At 36.8% G+C, this 14,559-nt stretch overlaps 1 protein-coding gene across 2 annotated transcripts in view; it reads left to right on the forward strand.

Annotated features, from left to right (window-relative positions):
• The window catches only part of ADAMTSL1 (ADAMTS like 1), a 939,419-nt gene that overhangs the window by 571,116 nt on the left and 353,744 nt on the right, over nucleotides 1-14,559 (forward strand). The gene's annotated exons all lie outside the window — the stretch shown is intronic.

Raw genomic sequence — 14,559 nt, forward strand, 5'->3', positions numbered from 1 at the left:
CTTTTTTAATCAGCTTAATTATAGTGGCAAGACTAGCAACAATATTAACATTAACAGCATGTTCAGTTTATGTTAGATTCCAGTGCCATCAAGCACTTTGCAAATGAGTGATGTGTTGGTTTGGTGTTTTAGATGTCATAATGGCTGGAAGTTCCCTAAGGTTATTCAGTTCAATGAATGATGAAGTTTGCATATAAGGAGATTTGGGAGAACAGAAACTGCTGTGGGAATTGGGCATGGGAGTGAGAGCAGTGGGGAAGGTGGAAAGTGGCTAATGGGTTCTAAGCTGTAAGTAAAGGCCTGAGGCATTAGAATGAAAGTCTACTTGGAATAATAATAATTCTGAACTGTATCTTGAGCTGTGTGGTCTATGATAGATTTTTCTCCAAAATATAAAATCTAAAGTACAATAGTAATATTTTTTAATGAAAGATTTTTATTTGACAGTGAAAAGTGTTACATGTGACAAGTAAGAGGTTTGATTGAAATTACTATATATTATAAAACATGAAACAGAAGAATGAAAAAAATATATATCTGCTGATTCTTGTAGACTTCTCGTCAACAGCAGAAAGTAGTAAGATGTAGGTTCAGAAAAATGTCAACTTACTCTAATGAGTAAGACTTTCTTGAAATCAAAATCCAAGTCTTACTCCTTTCTGTGTCCCCCAGGCTTGCACATGGTCTGATAGATAGGTGTTCCTTCACTGAATCCACTGAAAACTGGAGGCCATTTTGGTTCTAGGCAGATCCCAGTAGAAATGATGTACCCTGGGGAACCTGGCCAAAGGGCATATCCTGCAAGAAACTAGATCAATTCTGGTATTTAGCCACACTGGTGTTTGGGTCTACTCTGAAGATGGAGCTATTGGATTGCATCCACTAGCATGTTTGTTTGTCATCTTTGGAGGCTGGCTTCATATCAAAACAGATCCCTGAACTGATTAGGAAAAACAGACCTTTCATTTTTATGATTCATCTCTTCTCTTCGTCTTAAATATCAAAAACTTCCTACATCTGCACTGCATGATGCTGCATGGTGATAGCACCATGAGATATAACTGATAACAAACATACATCAGTAAAGCCAAAATGTGCAAATTTTAAATGTTCCTATTACGCAGTTTTCTTAGATTATTGTGCCTGAATATTCTATAGGGGTGAGCCAAAACATGTGTCTCACAAGGCTGCTAAGGAGTGTGTGGGAACTTTCACACTGGCTCACTGATATGAATGCTACAGTGTGAGAATCTTGTACTTGTCTTGAGTAAGAGACTGATGAACAACTTAAGGGATAAATTACAACCACAGGTAGAACTCTATCATTTGGCAAAGCATCAAATATTGATATTATGTGAAATTCACAATTACCACTTTTGTCACCTAGTAAATTAAGACTCCAATTGTTAGCATTTTATTAAGATACTAAAGAGGATATCAGTTGTCATCTACTCACAATGAATTGGAAAAGTAAAATTAAATTCTAAAAATATAAACACATAGGCTGTATGTCCCTATTTGACTTTCAAATATTGAAAAAAAATACATTAAGTAAACTCATACTGGGCTGGATAGGAAGCTAAAACAATGGGGGGAGGGGCAGACCACCAACCTACCATGGATGGTCATCTGTGGTCTTTTTATTCATTTTGAATAGCTAATCAACTTAATGGATTTTCTCTCATCTCCACTCCACATTTAGACATCCGAATTTAATTTGATCACCTTATACTCTTGAGAAAGATCAGAGGTCATGAATGTATATGTCCTTAGAGGCTCAGTAGAATATGTATTGTAGTCTACTGGTAAGCATACAAATTCAGCCCAAATAAATCCTATCCACCTGTTGAATTAATTTGCCTGACCGATTTTCCAGGCCTGGTGATATGTTCTCACAGATCACTTTTAGCTCTGATATTTTTAAATCTGTCAGCTAATAATTATTCTATTCCAAATACGAGAGAACTGTAAAAGCAGTTAAAATACTCAGCTTTTATGGAATAAAGAAAGGACAACTACTCAACTTCTAGAGTTAATTATGCTCTATGATGGATGGGGAGCTTGTGAAGAGGCTTGGTTAACTTTCTGAGTTTGAGAACATCTTTCTCTGAGTGATCTTTTGAAGAGTCCAGGAAAATAAAAATCAGTGGAGGGGAAGCAGAGGGACAATATGGACAAGTATTAAATATAAAATCCTTCATTCTCACCACCAGTGCTTGACCCTGGAGAAAAAGCCTGGACCCAGGGCGATACTGAGCAGAATCTTTGCTTTGGTTTCTCCCCCATCCTTTTTTTCTAGGCTCACAGAAAGTAAGCCATGCTTAATTTTCCCAATTTCTGATATTGGAGTATTGATAATTGCCTTTACTTGCAACCCTGGTTTGAGCAATAAGGGAAGGTACCATATAAACTTTTTTCTACAACCTTTACTAATTTCTATATGATTATGTTAAATTTCATTGAGTAACTCTGATAATGCAGCTACTTTTTTCTCTCCAAATTTTTATTTAAATTCTAGTTAGTTAACATGTAGTGTAATATTGGTTTCAGGAGTAGAATTTCGTGATTCATCACTCACATATAACACCCAGTTGATAACACGACTATTGCTAATTTTGCCTCACTAAGTCGGCTTTCATTTTTGCATCATGATGTCTGCTTTTGTTTTTGTTTTTTCTAATTAGAAAACAAGATATACCTACTTGTACTTTATGATGATTCTTTATTTTAAGTGAATTAAACAGTGTACCAACTACCTTGAGAAGCTGTTGCTTCTCTCAGATTCTTCACTTTCCCCCACCAAATACTCCGAAATAATATTTTTAACAAATGCATTTTTCTGACTGATCTAGTAGTGTGTCTTGTTTAGTGGAAACTATCTTTCTTCAACCTAAATTACTTAAGCATATAGTTTTAAATTTGATACTAAGGATCTGTCTCTGAGAGCTCTAGCTTTGTCTTCAGCCAGTTAATTTAAGTTTTCCCATAAGGAGTTCCAGATGCATAAGGCACTTAAGAATACTGTGTGTAATGTCATATGTACCACTGTATTAGGTCTCTGCCAAGACCAAGGTCAAAGGGGTAAATGGCAGTTCATTTGAAATGGCAATGAGTCAGATAGCTGGATGCTTTTAAGTGTGGTGTCAACCTTTATATTGGTGCCTGAAGAAGACTTAAAGATCTTTTAAGACATTTTTTACTTTCTGAAATGCCAAATTAATCTCCAGACTAATAAATAGTATGGAATAATAGATTAATACATTAAGAGTAAGAATATTTTGTTAAATCCCAACTAATTAAATGAAGGGCTTGTCAAATGTATATATTCCCAAATAGCAAAAAAATGGCTTGCTTATAAAGGATGAAAGCATTTTTTTAAAGTTAATAAATTTTGTATTGAATTTTTGGGTTGAATAGAATTTTTTGGAGCTGAATAAAATTATTAGATGAACAAGAAATAAAATCATCACACTGTGGAGGTGCCTAAAAGAAGAATATTATATTATTCCAAAGGGATGTGGCTGCCAGAATGTTGTCAATATAAATACAGAAAAATTAAAATAAACATCTTCAACGAGTCTTATCTCACAGTAATGGGGAAGATCATTCAAACTTGTCATTTCATAATAATTGTGCTAAGGGAGAGTAAGCTAACTCCTCTGATTTTTTAATTGCAAACATAATTTTTCTCCCATAAAAATATTGATACTTACAGTAATATAAGCGTTAGTTAGCAAGTAATTTCTACACCATATAATAATAAATACCAAAAGCAAAATTTTAACATTAAGATTTGGGTTCTTAAACAAATATTTTTTTCTTTTAAAGTAATCTCATCTCTATCATAACATCCAATTAAGGGTCACAGGACTTGTTTTAAGAGGTTTTAGAACTTTCAGCTAAAATGAGCCCCAAAGCAAGATTTATCTGTTATTCTTCATCTAGTGTTGTATGTTATCAGCCTTGTTTTCATTGGAAATGCTTGAGTTTTTGTTTAAAAGAAAGATATACAAGTTCAGAATGGGTATGACTACTCTGTCATTTATATGAGATGGTCTTTTCATTGTGTTAGGGAAGATTTCACATTTTAGGATGTTTAAGAGTTTGTGGTTGCCTTCCTTTTACTTTCTGGGTTAAAGCCTAATCTAAATGTGTTACCAGGACTTCTAATAGTCCTCTAATAGTCCAGATCATATACCTTAGAGGGATGTTTTTTTCCCCCCCTCTAAGATCTGATCTCCTTTCAGAAAGAGAATACTGAATGTTTGGAACCAATTTATGGCCTATTTTATCCCATAAACCTGTTTGTTAGAATAAAAAATGGTTGGAAATGTGTTTGGTGTCCATAACCCCTACTAGCCATATTGGGAATTTGTAACTCTTGGCTGTCTTTTTTCTGTTTATTTAAAAATTCTTTATTTGGTTAGTTCAATAGCCCATGTGAAGTTTTTATTTCTCCTCAATTTTCTTTTTTTTTTAAACTACTTTATTGAGATATCTTTGACATGTAAAAAGAACATATATTTAAGATGTACAACTTAATGTTTCAGTATATTTATACATTGTGAAAAGATCACTACAGTACACTAAATACTTTATCCATCACACCTACATAGTTACTGTATGTGTACGTATATGTTGAGAAGATTTAAGAGGTATCCTCTTTCAACTTTCAAGTATATAATACAGTATTGTTAACTGTTACCACCATGCTATGCATTAAATCTCCCAAACTCATTCATCTTGCATAACAGAAACTTTGTACCCTTTGACCAACATCCCCTCATTTCCCCCTCTCCTCTGCTCCTGGTAAAACTATACTTACTCTCTGCTTTTATGGGTTTCACTATTTTAGATTCCACTTATAAGTGAGATCATGCAGTGTTTCTCTTTCTGTGTCTGGCTTATTTCACTTAGCAGAATATCCCCCAGATTCTTCCATGTTGTTAGAAATGGCAGGACTTCCTTCTTTGTTAAGACTAAATAATATTCCATTGCATGTATATAACATTTTCTTCACCCATTCCTCTGTTAATGGACATTTAGATTGTTCCCGTGTTTTGGCTATTATGAATAATGTTGCTGTGAAAATGGGTGCAGATATCTTTTCAAGATCCAGATTTCATTTCCTTTGGATATATATACTTAGGAGTGCAATTGCTGGACCATATAGTAGTTGTATTTTTAATTTTTTGAGGAACCTCCATACTCTTCCATAGTAGTTTTACCAATTTACCAATTTGCTTCCTACCCACAGTGTACAAAGGTTCCCTTTTCTTTACATCTCACCAAACTTGTTACTTTTGTCTTTTTGATAATAACCATTCTAACAGGTATGAGCTGATGTCTCATTGTGGTTTTGATTTGCATTTCCCAGGTGTTTAGTGATGTTGAGTACCTTTTCATGTGCCTGATGGCCATTTGTATATCTTCTTTTGAGAAATGTCTATTCAGGTTTTTTGCCCATTTTTTAGTTGGATTATGTGGTCTTTTACAATTGATTGTGGGAGTTTCTAATGTATTTTGGATATTAACCCCTTATCAGGTATGTGGTTTGCAAATATCTTCTCCTATTATGTAGATTGCCTTTCAACTTTGTTGATTGCTTCCTTTGCTGTACAGAAGCTTTTTAGTTTCATCTAGTCCCACTTAGCTATTATTGTTTTTGCTGCATGTGGTTTTGGTGTCATGACAAAAATCATTGCTAACACCAATGTTAAGAAGCTTTTTCCCTCTTTTCTTCCAGCAATTTTACAGTTTCAGGTCTTACATTTAAGTCTGTCATCTATTTTCAGTTGGTTTTTGTATTCACTGTGAGAATAAGGGTCCAATTTCTTTCTTGTGCATGTGGATATCCAGTTTTCCTAACATCATTTAATGAAGAGACTATCTTTTCCCCATTGTGAGTTCTTGGTACCCTTGTCAAAGGTGACCCTATATGTGTGAGCATACTTTGGAGCTCTTTGTTTTGTTCCATTGGTCTAAATGCCTGTTTTCATGCAGTGCCAGACTGCTTTGTTTACTATACCTTTGCAGTATTGTTTGAAATGAGGAAGTATGGTGCCTCTGGCTTTGTTCTTCTTTCTCAGGATTTCTTTGGCTATTTGGGATCTTTTGAAGTTCCACATGAATTATAGGTTTGTTTCTCTATTTCTGTAAAGAATGCCATTGGGATTTTGAGAGGGAGTGCATTGAATCTATAGACGACTTTAGGTATTAAGGACATTTTAACAATATGGATATTCTTCTAATCTGTGAGCATGGGTTATCTTTCCATGTATATATGTCTTTAATTTCTTTCATCATTGTTTTATAATTTTCAGGGTATAAGTCTTTAACCTAACTGGTTACGTTTATTCCTAAGCATTTTATTCTTTTTGATGCAGTTGTAAATGGGATTTTCTAAATTTGCTCTTCAGGTAGTTTGTTATTAATGTGTAGAAATGCCATTAATTTTTATGTTGGCTTTGTATCCTGAAACTTTATTGAATTTTTTAATTATGATAGTTTTTGTTGTTGAATCTTTAAATTTTTCTACAAATATGATCATGCCATCTGCAAAGATCATTTTGTTTCTTCTTTTCCAATTCGGATGCCTCTTATTTCATGTCCAATTGCTTCAACTAGGACTTTTGGTATTATGTTAAATAGAATGGACATTCTTGCTTATATTGGATCTTAGAGGAAAGGCTTTCAGTTTTTCCCCATTGATTATGTTAGCTGTGGGTTGTTCAAATACAACCTTCATTGTTTTGGGGTAAGTTCCTTTTACACCTATTTTTAAAGGTTTGATGTTTTTTTTTATCATGAACAGATATTGAATTTTGTCAACTCTTTTTCCTGCATCTGCTGAGATAACCATGTGGTTTCTATCTTTTATTCTGTTAATGTGGTGTATGACTTTGATTGATTCGCATATGTTATACCACCCTTGCATCCCACAGATAAGTCCTGCTTGGTCACGGTATATAATCCTTGTAATGTGCTGTTGAATTCAGTTGGCTAGAATTGTATTGATGATTTTTGCAACCATGTTCATTAGGGATATTGACCTATAGTTTTCTTTACTTGCAGTGTCTTTGTCGGGCTTTGGTATCAAAGTGATACTAGTCTCATAAGATTAGTTTGAAAGTGTTCCTTCTTCTTTTACTTTTTGGAAGAGCTTAAGAAGAATTGATATTATTATTTTTTGATGTTTAGTAGAATTCATCAGTGAAACCATTAGGTCCTGGCTTTTCTTTGTTGGGAGGTATTTGATTATTGATTCAGTCTTCTTATATTGGTCCGAGCTAGAAAAAGGACAAACTTAAGTCCACAGTTATCAGAAAAGAAGGAAATAATAAATATGAGATCAGAAATGAATCAAATAGAGCTGAGAAAAACCATAGAAAAAATTCAACTAAACTAAGAGTTGGGGTTTTTTGAAAGATAAACAAAATCAACAAACTTTTGGCTGGACTAAGGGAAAAAGAGAGAAGATGCAAATAAAATCAGAAATGAAAGAGGAGGCATTACAATAGATGCCTCAGAAATTAAAAAGACCATAAGGGACTATTATGAACAATTACATACCAACAAATTGGATAACCTAGAAGAAATGGGTAAATTCCTGAAAACGTATAACCTTCTAAAAGTGAATCTCCTCAATTTTCATTCATTCAGTTAATAAATCTTTATGAACATCTACCATGTATAGGCAAGTTGCTAGGTATAACTAGGGATAAAAGGCCCAATGGTCAAGCAACTCCTTTGGGGGGTTTACCAAATTATTAAGTTCCTACTTGAGTTTCTACTGATTGTAGTTGCAAAATTTTTTTTTTTTTAAAGATTTTATTTATTTATTAGAGAGAGCACATGAGAGGGGAGAGGGTCAGAGGGAGAAGCAGACCCCCCGCTGAGCAGGGAGCCCGATGCGGGACTCGATCCCGGGACTCCAGGATCATGACCTGAGCCGAAGGCAGTCGCTTAACCAACTGAGCCACCCAGGCGCCCAGTAGTTGCAAAATATTTTAAGAAGAGAATTTCACCCAGTTCTGTAAATAGGTAATACATATGTAGCAATGGTCTTAACCCTAGCTGTATGTTAGAATCACCTGCAGGAAGGGAAGAATGAAGGGGGGAAATCAGAGGGGGAGACGAACCATGAGAGACTATGGACTCTGAGAAACAAACTGAGGGTCCTAGAGGGGAGGGGGGTGGGGGGATGAGTTAGCCTGGTGATGGGTATTAAAGAGGGCACATACTGCATGGAGCATTGGGTGTTATATGCAAACAATGAATCATGGAACACTACATCAAGAACTAATGATGTAATGTATGATGATTAACATAACATAATAAAAAAATAAATAAAAATAAAATAAAATAAAATAAAAAATAATCACCTGGAAATCTTAAAAAAGTATATATATATATGGGCCCCGCTGAAAACCAGTTAAATTCAAATCTCCATGGGTAGAACCCTAATCTCAATAAATTTTTAAAAAGCTCTCCAGGGGCGCCTGGGTGGCTCAGTTGTTAAGTGTCTGCCTTTGGCTCAGGTCGTGATCCCAGGGTCCTGGGACTGAGTCCTATATCGGGCTCCCTGCTTGGTGAGAAGCCTGCTTCTCCCTCTCCCACTCCCCCTACTTGTGTTCCCTCTCTCGCTGTGTCTCTCTCTGTCAAATAAATAAATAAATCTTTTTAAAAATAAAAAATACATAAAAAGCTCTCCAAATAATTTTAATGGGTATCCAGTGTTAAAAGTGCTGCTCTTTTGAAGGAGATGATAGTAAAATGATTCAGCCTTCTGAGAATTTAGAGATTGGGATAATAAAGAAAAGAAGAGATTTTCTGATAAGTAAATTTGTATATGTTCACATTCCTCACTCAAGTTTCCATGAAGTGATCCAATCTGTAACATGGGAGGAAAGTCCTGGGCACCAGCATATCAGGACATAGAAGTAGTGATTGTTCCTACACTTCTGCAAGCCAAGGGAATAAATATTCTGAGTAATTATACCTTTGTCTAGTATTAGTCAAGGTCAACCTTGCCCAAATTGGCAAAAGGACTAAGCAATTTCTCAAGTTTTCTTCCATTCCATTATTAAGCTTACAAGCATGACTCTTTATGCCTACAGATTGTTAGTGAATGACTAAGTTAATGACCAGTGACTGGGGTATTGTATGCAAATTTGCTGGGATCCACCTCCCTTCAATTCATTAAATTTCTTATCCATAGAATGAAGTTTAACTATCTACCTTCAATTCAGCATCTATCATTACCCTAAATAGGCTTCCTAATAGTACTCAAATTCTGTTATCTCTGTTGGGGCCCAATTTGTGCAATAGAAAAGAGGAGTTTATCTAACCCTAACTGCTTTGCTTAGTTTCAACCACTGGGGGAGAGGGGGTTGGCAAGAAGGAGGGGGGGAGGTGGGGGAAAGATAAATGGAAAGAGAGATAGATTGATAGGAATTAAAGGGACACCAGATATTATGAGCTAAAGACAAGGGATATCAGAATTGCATACACTGGGGGAAAGATGCTTTACCTGGAGACAAAAAGAATAAATATAGAATACTAAGTAACAATATTCAGGTGCGATCAGCAGCTGAAACCCATATCTACATGTGCCAACCTTAAGTAGCTGTGCAGCCAATCCCTACCTCTGCGCTTTGGGGTAGGACTCACTGCTCAAGACTGAGATCTTTTCCTAGTGGGAGAGAGTCACCACTTTGGGAACCTGGCTCTCTTAATAGTGTTTTTCACAGCCTCTGTGAGAACCTTTCACCTATTTTGTAGACTATCCCCTTTAATTTTTTTTTTTATCAAGCTATTTTTGAATCTTGGCCTCACTATGTTCTAGCTATGTGACACTGGATTGGGTTTTTAGTTTTTCTGGGATTTCGTTTGCTCATCTATGGTGTCAAGTTGGCAGTGCCTGGGACAGAATAGGTGTTCAATAAGTATTTATATCCAATGAATGTCTAAGGTGTCCTTCAACTCTAAAATTGAATGTGCGACCCTGAGACAGAGAGCTTTTCTTCTCCACATATGCAGTCAAAACCCATTTTGCTGCCAGATAGGAAGAGGAACAAAAGCTGCTCTTAATATGAATGGTTTTAAAGAAAAATGTTGTTATTCTCCAGGCCCCCATCTTGCAACGGACATCTGGGTGATATGGGCGGATTGAAGAACTTTTGTCTCTAGCCAAAATAATTCATAAATTCCCAGCTCCAGGGTTGTATCGGGTGAGGTTGTGAGAGTCCTAGAGTTTCATAATATACATTTTCTCATGAGGAAGATGGAAAAGTTGGACTTGATGTTGCTAAAACACATTTGTTTTTATTCTCATTCTTTGCCTCTTTTGGCTACTGAGCAAATGTAAGATCATTTGCAAACCTTATGGCATGTGTGTATGTATAATAAAGTGCATGTCCTTCCTGCTAGTGGATCTCGAGCCAAAGGCAGCAATCCCCCTACCCCACACCCACCATCTTTCAGAGAGAAAAAATGCATCGCAGTGACAAATACAATTTAGAGTAAATAGGTGAAAATAAACAGAGTCTGTTAAAAAAAAAAAAAAGCCAGCTTCTTTCCTCTGGTAGCTATTTTGTTTCATGTTACATTTTCATCTTCATTTTATTATAGAAAGATTCCAATCAGGTTTCAGGGTTCAAAACTTAGAGCAAATATTATACCAAAAGTTCTCCATGACCTCCTGATAGCATTTCCTTCTGTTCTACATCGTCTCTCTTCCTTTGACCCATTTGCCCTTTCTTCCTTCCTGTCCTTCCTCCCACCCTCCTTCCTTCTTTTCTTTTCTCAAGAAATGCTTTGTGGAGTGCTAACTATACATTAGGCACTTTGCTAAGTACTGGGGCTCAGAGATCAAAACATAGACTGCAGGAGGAAAAAGCAAATAAAAGAAACCAAAAATACGGGTTTTTTTAAAGTGAAAACAGTCCCAGACAGCTAGAGGACTGTCCTGGCCCTTTAAAATGCTGACCACATTGTTTTTCATCTCTTGGCCTCTTCTTCTAGCGAACCTCTTACCTACCGTCCCTCCACACCCATGCCCAGCTAGCAGAATTCTTAATGTTATTTTAAGTTGCATCCTATGCAATGTCCCTTAGTCTCACTTTGCTGTACTTAAAAGTCATTTTTGTTCACAATGCTTTGAGTTACCTTTCTATAAACTGGCCCGTGTTATAGTTATATGTATGGCCCTCTCTCCCACTATACCTACGATCAGCTTATGGGCACAGGTTTTATCTTGCTTGTCTTTATATCTTCCTGCCTTGCACAGAGTAGGTACCTGCCCAATTCAATGTTGGATGAATTTACTGAATAGAATATTAGGGCCAGGAACCTGCTGTAGGGCTGTTTCTGAGTAACCCTTTCTCCCATCACACTCTTGGGATACATGGGCCCATATGGGACATCACACCTAAGATACTATCTTCTTAAATACTTCTCTCTCCAACTCCTTTTGTATTTAGTATCCAGACCACACCCACTAGTTGTTGACTATGAAGTAGACTGTTGTGTGTTTTATGTGGACCGGTGTGGATTTTTTCCAATGAAATTATAACTTCGAAAGAGTCAGAAAGATCATCATTTTCCTGTCTTTCCCAGTGCCTTGCATAGTACTAGTTCAGATTGGAAGCTCAAGAGAGGTGCAAAGTGACTATAAATCTTAAAGCATGATACAAAAGCTTGTCAGCCAGAAACTCTGCACGAGGGCTCATTTTCCCTGTCAGACTGCTTACTGTACATTTTCTCATTAGATTTTTGGAGAAGTATGCTTGGAGCTGTTTCTGGCTTCATTAGAAGTTGGGCGTGATCATTATGGTTTACATTGTCATTGTTCTTGCTTTTTGCTTTTTTGATCGCATGAGGCTACTCCTCATTTTCATAACCTCAGCCCATATTTGTGGGAATGAAATGCCTGTTGTAGCATGTCTATCTTTGAAGAATAGGCAGAGATATGTAAAATCATACTTGTTTGGGAAAAAAACTTGGCAGGGATTTTTCCAGTTGTAATTTGGAACATACCAAATACTCATAATAGCAAATAAACCAATTTGAAACTCAGAGGACAAACTCCAAAATTCAGTCTACAGTATCCTCACGTGAGTCTAAATTTTAATTTAACAGCTCTGCAGCCTCTTAGCTGCTGCTAGAGAATCTGTAAAAGTTAGAGAGATTTCCTGAGTTTCCTATGGTAGAGAAAAGATCAAACAAGCAGAAGGAATGTCTTCTCAGAATGTCTTCTCCAAACCTACATCATTTCCATTCATATTGAATTTGTTCTCTACATGAAGTTTTAGTAACCCTCTCTGTATACATGAACCAGGGTCTCCAAGCTGGTACAAAATTCAGAATGTTTTTATAATGAGAGATTAGTATAGAGCAGAAGTGTTGAATTATAAAACTAAGGTTATAAAAATATGTTACCTATGCCAAAGAAACACTTTTAAGTCAAGGCCTCGATTTATGGCACTTTTAAAATTTGGGCCTCTGCTACCCCCCGTCCTGTTTAAAATTGCTTTGAAAATGCAGCTTTTAGGCCAACTGTTCTTTTGGCTTCTTTGGCCACGTTAGAACCTCTGGCAGATTGAGAAGAGCTAGTGTGACATTAGGGCTGTGTCTGTTCCCAGCCAGCTCACCTACTGATGGATGATGCCTGGCAGCATGCCTCCTTGTTGTTTGTTGTATTATTACGACAGAAAGCGTTTTCAAAAGCTACATTTATCAAGTTGTCATAATAGTTTGGCTTGTATATCTATCTACTCAGAAAAAAAAATAAATCTCTCCCTTAGCGTTAATCTGTTCAAGGCACGTGATGCATCACATGAAAAAGAGGCAGTCCAGAATGAATAGGGCATTCTGCATGAATGTGGGACCTTTCAAATAAATGCCTAAAAGAAGAGATATTTTTTATGCATGCATTTGAAAGTTCCATAGCACCAAAGACCTCTCTTTCCCTTGTTTCAAGGGTACTTTTCCGTTGCTGGTTGTACGTGTTGCAGATGCATTATTTCTAGAATTTTGGTGACTTTGTTGAAGGAAGGAGGTTTAACCTCAAGGAGGAAAAACATTGAAGTTTGCCACAAAGAAGGTCAAAGACACCGTTTAATGTTTAAGATCGGTTTTTCATTGGCAAGTGTCACCAGATTAAGCATTGCTTGTTTGTTTTTTAAGATTATGTTTATTTATTTGAGAGAGAGACTGAGCACAAGCATGTGGGTAGGGAGCAGAGGGAGAGGGAGAAGCAGACTCCCTGCTAAGCAGGGAACCCTATGTGGAGCTCAATCCCGGGACCCTGAGATTATGATCTGAGCCAAAGGCAGATGCTTTACCGACTAAGCCACCCAGGTGCCCTAAACATTACTTGTTATGGAGAATCTTGTAAACAAGTTTCTTATTACTTGAGATAGGTGGTTGGAGCACCTGGGTGGCTCAGTCGTTAATTGTCTGCCTTCAGCTCAGGTCATGGTCCCAGGGTTCTGGGATCGAGCCCTGCATCGGGCTCCCTGCTCGGTGGGAAGCCTGCTTCTCCCTCTCCCACTCGCCCTGCTTGTGTTCCCTCTCTCACTGTGTCTCTCTCTGTCAAATAAATAAATAAAATCTTTAAAAAAAAAGAGAGAGATAGGTGGTTGTCTGGGAGCTCATGGCTGTTGGAGGTGGGTAGAGAGAGATTCAAAGTCTTTGTCCGGAGTAAACATGTACTCATTAAATGTTTGTTAAAAATATTTCAAATGGGGCGCCTGGGTGGCTCAGTTGGTTGAGCGACTGCCTTCGGCTCAGGTCATGATCCTGGAGTCCTGGGATCAAGTCCCACATCGGGCTCCCTGCTCGGCAGGGAGTCTGCTTCTCCCTCTGACCCTCCTCCTTCTCATGCTCTCTGTCTCTCATTCTCTCTCTCTCAAATAAATAAATAAAATCTTTAAAAAAAAAATATTTCAAATGTAGGGGTGCCTGAGTGGCTCAGTAAGTTAAGTGTCTGACTCTTGATTTTGGCCTAGGTCATGATGTCAGGGTTGTGAATCAGGGCTTGAGAGTCTCTCTCTCCCTCTCCTCTGCCCCTCCCCCACTCTTGCTCGTTCTCTCTCTCTCAAAAAAAAATATTTCAAATCTATTAATGTTAATAAAGCACTCACTGAGGATGCATACTAGGACATCTCCAATTATTCAGAGATATAGTATTAAATGAATATATAATATAAACATGGTTATCTGTAGATACTTTTTTTATTGAGATATAATTGACATATAACATTGTATAGGTTCAAGATATACAATGTGTTGATTTGGTGGTTTTTTCCCCATTTTTCTCATCCCCTAGCCCCCCTTCTCTTTGCAATCATCAGCTTATTCTCTGTATTTGTAGGTCTGCTTCTATTATTTGTTTGTTTATTCATTTGTTTTGTTTTTTAGATTCCACATATGAGTGAAATCATATGGTATTTGCTCTTCTCAGTCTGACTTATTTTTCTTAACATAATACCTTCTAGGTCCATCCATGTTGTTCCAAATAGCAAGATCTCATCCTTTGTTATGACTGCATAATAT

Source organism: Mirounga angustirostris, unplaced genomic scaffold (assembly GCF_029215605.1).
Source record: "Mirounga angustirostris isolate CCGP_5_RB_7025 unplaced genomic scaffold, mMirAng1.0.hap1 SCAF_15, whole genome shotgun sequence".
NCBI lineage: Eukaryota > Metazoa > Chordata > Mammalia > Carnivora > Phocidae > Mirounga > Mirounga angustirostris.